We start from the raw sequence: 6,771 nt of genomic DNA, 5'->3' as shown, positions 1-6,771 counted from the left end.
TAACACAACGTGCCATTGGAACACAGGAGTGATGGTTGCTGATAATGGGCCTCTGTACGCCTATGTAGATATTCCACTACAAATCAGCCATTTCCAGCTACAATAGTCGTTTACAACATTAACAATGTCTAGACTGTATTTCTGATTAATTTGATGTTATTTTAATGGACAAGAAATGTGATTTTCTTTTAAAAACAAGGACATTTCTAAGTGACCCCAAACTTTTGAACGGTAGTGTACATGTCAGTTGTTTTGCTCCGGGACGACCACAGGCCTCACAAGACTCGTCTGAAGGTCCCTGGTACCAGTTGAAAAAAAGTATGGAAGTATATATGGAGTCTGTTTAGTGTAAAAAATAAGGGGTTAAATACATGTAAAAATATGTTTCCTGATCTTTCTCTCAGATATATAGGACAGTCACCTCAGAACAAACTTCCTTTTTATTTATTATCTGTTGTTCCATGTAGTGAATCTGTTATTCAATGCATTTATATGGTCTAATAGCGGTAATGCCAAAATACAATTTTCATCAAATCATTTTTCTCTTTTTTTCTTTGATACTTCAAGGGGTCTTAAAATTACAAGGACAAATGATCCTTGGTATGACCTTAAAACAATTCCATATTGGGCCGGTTTCACAGACAAGGCTTAAGCCTAGTCCCAGACTAAAATGCCTGTTTGAGCTGTCTTAACTCAAAGCGACTTATCTTAAAATAGTTGTAGATTTAGCCTGTTCTGGACTAAACAAAGCCGATTGCAAGAGGGAGGAATAGAGCTACTCTAGGACTAAATTGAAGCTTAAATGAATCCTTCAAAGAGGGAGGTTTAACTTCTGCTTAGAACTGTTTGAGGGAGCATGAGCTATTTGGAATATCTAAATGAAGACCAACATGCACTACAGAGGCCAGCCACACAAGTACCTGTGGATAGGAGTAATCCATTAAATTACTTTTCAAGCTTTTCGAAAGCGCTATCATATGTACAAAGAAAATGCATTGGAGATAATATCTTTGCTCGAGCCTATACTTTCCTCTCTGTCTCAAAGAGGAAGGCCTTTACCCAATTCTTTCCAAGTTCTGATCACTTTGAGGATTTTGGCATCTGGAATCTTTCATCGTGAAACTGGTGATTTGTGTGGTGCCAGTGAAGCAACTGTCTGTAGAATAGTTCAGTCTGCAGGGCCATTTGTGAACTGAGGAGTCTTGACATCAAGTTTCCTGATGCTGCTGGCCAAGCCAACTATAAAGTACAATTCTATGAATATGGGCACTTCCCAGGAGTGGTTGGCTGTATAGACGGATGTCATGGTTCCATCAAGTGTCCAACTCCTGATGCTGAGGAGTCTACAGGAACCATAAGAACTGGTTTTCCATCAATGTTCAGGGTGTTTGCACTCCTAATGTAGAGTTTTCAAACATTGTTGCCCGTTGGAAAGGTGCAACTCACGATTCAAGGATTTTTCTCACCTCTTCATTGTGTGCTCAGTTTCAAAGAGGACAACATAGTGGATTACTACTTGGTGACAGTGGATATGGTCAGAGTAACTTTTTATTCACTCCAGACATAAATCCTACAACAGCTGAGCAGCAAAGATACAACACAGCTCATATCCGCACGAGAGGGATGGTTGAGCGTATGTTTGGAGTACGGAAAAATAGATTCCAATGTTTTCGCAATACACTTCATTTTAAGTCAAGAAGATGCTGCTAGGTGATCATTGCTACAGCTGTGCTACACAACTACCTGAAGGAGCATTGCTGTCCTCCGATTGAAGATCAGGATCAAGCAGATGTGCTCATGGCAGGCAATCGAGGACTTGCACACAGAGTTGCTTTCACATTGCAGCACTTCAACTAGATGAGATACATTTAAATATGTTATGTATTCATTATAGCTTATTTTTGCTTTGATAATGTTGGTTCTGTACAAAATTAAAATAGTGTGCAGCAAAATTAAATGAGTGGCTAAACCAAGGCTGGTTTAAAATGTAGTTTGTGGTGATTAAAATACTCTCACTCATGAATATCCAAATGACAAAACATTTATTTTTTACATATCAAATTGTTCACCATGGCTGGTAATCACAATTGTCTCATTACTGTATCTTTTTTTTCTCTTCAAACTTCATATCCAATACAACCTGTAGAATTCTTATTTTCATTTCGTTCTTCCTTCAGATATTTCATTTCATGCTCATGAAATTCTCTGGTTAACTTTTAATGCATGGTCATCTTTTTTGTTCTCTGCTGAAAGGTGGTGGCAGCATCTCTCTCAGGGATGCTATAGCAGATCAAATCAAATCAAATGTATTTGTCACATACACATGGTTGGAGGGTATACACTAACTGCACTGGCTCTTCCAACCTGTTCAGATTGCTTTCCTCTGGAAAAAGAACACTGTTAGAAGCACAAATAAACTCATATGATCCTTAGAATGAAAGAAGAATCAAGATTGACACAGACAGGGGAATATATTAACCCAAGGAAGTAACCAATTTACTTTCTTTCGTATATGTACCATTTGTGCTCAGTTCTTCATCTGAACTGTCCAAATAGTCATCGTCTGGTATACCATCCAGAGGTTGGTCATCATCTGGTATACCATCCAGAGGTTGGTCATCATCTGGTATACCATCCAGACGTTGGTCATCATCTGGTATACCATCCAGAGGTTGCTGGTGCTCTATTACTCCAGACAGCAAGTCGCTCAATTCATCAGTCATGTCTTTTTTTGGTGGTCCACCACCAGTAGTTAATCGCTCTCTTCTGATCTCTGCATTCTCTCTTTTAAAGCCAGTTTAAGGTTCTTCCAGAGTCTATAAAAGGCAGATATCATTCAGTATAAGTGATGTCACAAAAATATAAATATGAGAAATGTGAAATACTGATAATAATGAAGATATCTCAGCTGAAGTTGCTGTACTCTTCTTGTGATTACATTTTCATTAGCATTGTATTCACTGCAAATTGCAGCCCAAGCACTCTTTTTCTGTTTTAGTAGCATTTATTCATACTCAAAAGGTTTTTCAACTAATTATTTTAGCCTCTGCCATAGTCTCAAGATTCACACTAGTAATAGTGTTTTCTATTCCAGTCCGGGTTTTAATGAGCACCATTAGACCAACAGCGTGTGCTCATACTGAACCTAATCAGGCTTAACCCAGGTGTTCTCATTTAGGTTTACTAACCTTACTCCAGGCCTCCATAGTCTCCGACCATCTAAGCCACGTTCATGAAAGCTACTTAAATGTCCTAGTTTAACTAGTACACATTAAGGCCTACTCCTGGCTTAAGCTAAACCCTGTCTGTGAAACCGGCCTATTGTTTAGTAGAATCGCTCCCCTGGCTTAGACAGGGTTTAGACTACTATGTTAACAAAAGTATCAAGCACTTACTACTTGTGTTATTCACTCCATCCAGTAGATGGCAACAAAATACACTTTATATTAGAGAGTGGGGAGTCAAGTCATCAGGTTACTCCAGAAACATCATGTACTGTAATGTCCAGCATGTGGCGCCACATGATAACAGATATCTGCCTGTCTCACTGAAGAGGTCACGAAACATCTATTCCCTATCGTATCTGTTAGGTCAATCTACACCTGTCATTTCACTCCGAGGACATATAAGTGAATCTGATATGAACTAAGACACAAATGGTCAGGATAATGCTACCTAACTTGGGTCAAAGGTTATGTTACCTCTGTGTTAGTTTAACTGGACCTGTTGTGTGTGTGTGTGTACGTGTGTGCATGCGTGTCAATATTTATGAAGGTAGATGTAATTAATGTGATTTATCGCTTACATCTGGAATGATGCAGGCAGACAATACAAGCATTCACAAGCAGGAGGACAATTCAAATTCACAAAAGCATGACGTTCTGCGAAAATAATGTGCTTGTTATGGCTCACAGGGCCTTTGTGATGGATATTTGTAACATGCTTTGTTGAACACTACGTCATAGTTGGCACGATGGGCCCGGGCATGGGAGCACAGCGGGATACGCATGGAAGCGTGTGGATGCCAATGGTGGGGACAGGAGCCTGGTGATGATTGGCACACACTGCATGCGTGTTAAAACCTCCTGGTCCCTGTATTGTTTTTGGTACGGACATGGGAACTAGGCCATAGTTTACAGAGTATTTACATCACAAAGAGATGCTAATCCCTACTGAACAACACTTCTTACTGCAGACCCTTTTCCCCCTGGACCCTCCAAAGCTGTGAAGAGAGAAAGCTAGCTATGCTTGCTGCAACAGTTGCATGACCCTGTCAAAGTTTAATTCCAGAAGAATGGGTTAATAAATTGGCTTAATTATATTATTACAGTAGCTTAGTATGACTTCATGGGGGGGTCCGACTGTTTACAATGTGTCACATAATTGTTCATTGTGACTGATCGAGAGAAAGGCCTTTGTGCTGTTGAAACATCAACATAAAACCCTCAAATATATCCACTTTTTGTTTTGTTTTCTATAGTACAGTATGAAGTTCTATAGTGGATAAGCTTTACTGTGTAGTGTTCATCTTCATCATTCTCTACACCACTCAAACTGAACTCTGGACCTCAACCAGTTCCACTGCGTTTTTTCATTGTTCCCCTCTAATCAGGGACTGATTTAGACATGGGACACCAGGTGTGTGCAATTAATGATCAGGTACAACAGAAAACCAGCACGCTCCGGTCCTCGTAGGGTAAGATTTGAATACCCCGCTCTACAGCATCGATAGGACGGAGGGCCGTGTCTGTGTTTTCGCTCCTCGCTTGATGAATTAAGGTCACTAATTAGTAATGATTTCCCCTCACCTGGTTGTCTATGTCTTAATTGAAAGGAAAAAACAAAAACCCAGACACTTGGCCCTCCATGGAATGAGTTTGACACCCCTGTTTTAGGATAGTGACAACTATAAATCAAATCAAATTTTATTGGTCATATACACATATTTAGCAGATGTTATTGCGGGTGTAGCGAAATGCTTGTGTTCCTAGCATCTAACAATTCAGAACAATACACAGGAATCTAAAAGTAAAAGAATGGAATTAAGAAATATATAAATATTAGGATGAGCAATGTCGGAATGGCATTGATCAAAATACAGTAGAATACAGTATATACATATGAAATGAGTAAAACAGTATGTAAACATTATTAAAGTGACCAGTGATTCCATGTCTATGTACATAGGGCAGCAGGCTCTAAGGTGCAGGGACGAGTAACCAGGTGGTAGTTGCTAGTGATGGCTATTTAACAGTCTGATGGCCTTGAGATAGAAGCTGATGCACTTGTACTGACCTCACCTTCTGGATGTTAGCAGGGTGAACAGGCCATGGCTCGGGTGGTTGATGTCCTTGATGATCTTTTTGGCCTTCATGTGACACCGGGTGCTGTTGATGTCCTGGAGGGCAGGCAGTGTACCCACGGTGATGCGTTGGGCAGACCGCACCACCCTCTAGAAAGACCTGCGGTTGCAGGTGGTGCTGTTGCCGTACCAGGCGGTGATACAGCCCGACAGGATGCTCTCAATTGTAAATCTCTAAAAGTTTGTGAGGGTCTTAGGGGCCAAGCCGAATTTCTCAAGCCTCCTGAGGTTAGAAGCACTGACTGGATACATAAAAAATGTGTTAGAATGGGAGAGAGTTGACTTTGTGTATGTGCTTTCCCCTTTTTTGATGAGATACATTACGACAGACAGTTGAGTGATGAGTTAGAGTTGCTGTTATGTGGAATTTCCTCCCGAGGAATAAAATGGTAGTTAGTGCCTTGCTTTTGAGAAGCATATTTAACATTCCTCTAATTCCAGTCGTGTCAGTGATTGTCAGTTATTGACAATCACGGAGTGCAGTTTGCCTGACCCCAACCAAACTGATGCATCACGTGGTCGGGGCCCCATGTTGTTAGTGCAGTTAGCAACAACAATGTAAATAGCAGACACATCCAGATGGTAGATGGCTTGTGCTGTGAGTTGTCTTTTTAGCATCCAGTGTTTCTTGCGGTCAGTGCTCTCCCTCAAGCTGTAAGGATTAGAGACGGTACTGGGTCATCTTGACACATCTGAGATGAGACGGGAAGTGAAGAAGAGGAACAAGACAGAGTGGAGGGCTGGAAAGAGGATGTGTAGTCTAAACAGAGTGAAAACATGAGAAAAAGGAAAGGGAGCAATACAGACAGCAGAGAAAGAAAAACGAAAGGTGCACATATGTGAATGAAGAATAGAAACTTGGTAGAAGTCTAAGGTCAGCTGACCAATGGGAGCAGCTTCAGGTTTGTCAAAGTGTGATGAGAGGTAAAGGGATGGGTGCACGGAAGACACACTTTCACACCACTAGTCTGCTACCCTCTTCCAAAACACACACACAGAGATTTCCAAGCTTATCTACTTCTCTACACACTAAAGACTATTGTAGGAGCTCCCTCCCTGCTCACAATAACATTGGAAAATAAATGTCAATGATGTAACTCCAAACCAAACCCTCCCATCCCCGCCGAGTGCCGTTTACATCTAACATCTTATCCAGCATGCATTTCCCAATCATGTGCACTGAGGAGTGAATGGCATCTATCAGGAGTCACTGATGTGTACCAGTACAGAGAAGAAGAAAAAAAATGTATGAAATGTATGCATTCACTACTGTAAGTCGCTCTGGATAAGAGCGTCTGCTAAATGACTAAAATGTAAATGTACTGATGTATTGGTCCTATTACCATTGACTTCTCTTTTCAACGACCCATTCATTTCCCCTCATTATACCCTCCAGACCCACAGTCCGT

Source organism: Salmo salar, chromosome 25, assembly GCF_965601325.2.
Source record: "Salmo salar chromosome 25, fSalSal1, whole genome shotgun sequence".
NCBI lineage: Eukaryota > Metazoa > Chordata > Actinopteri > Salmoniformes > Salmonidae > Salmo > Salmo salar.
This window is presented reverse-complemented; position numbering follows the sequence as displayed.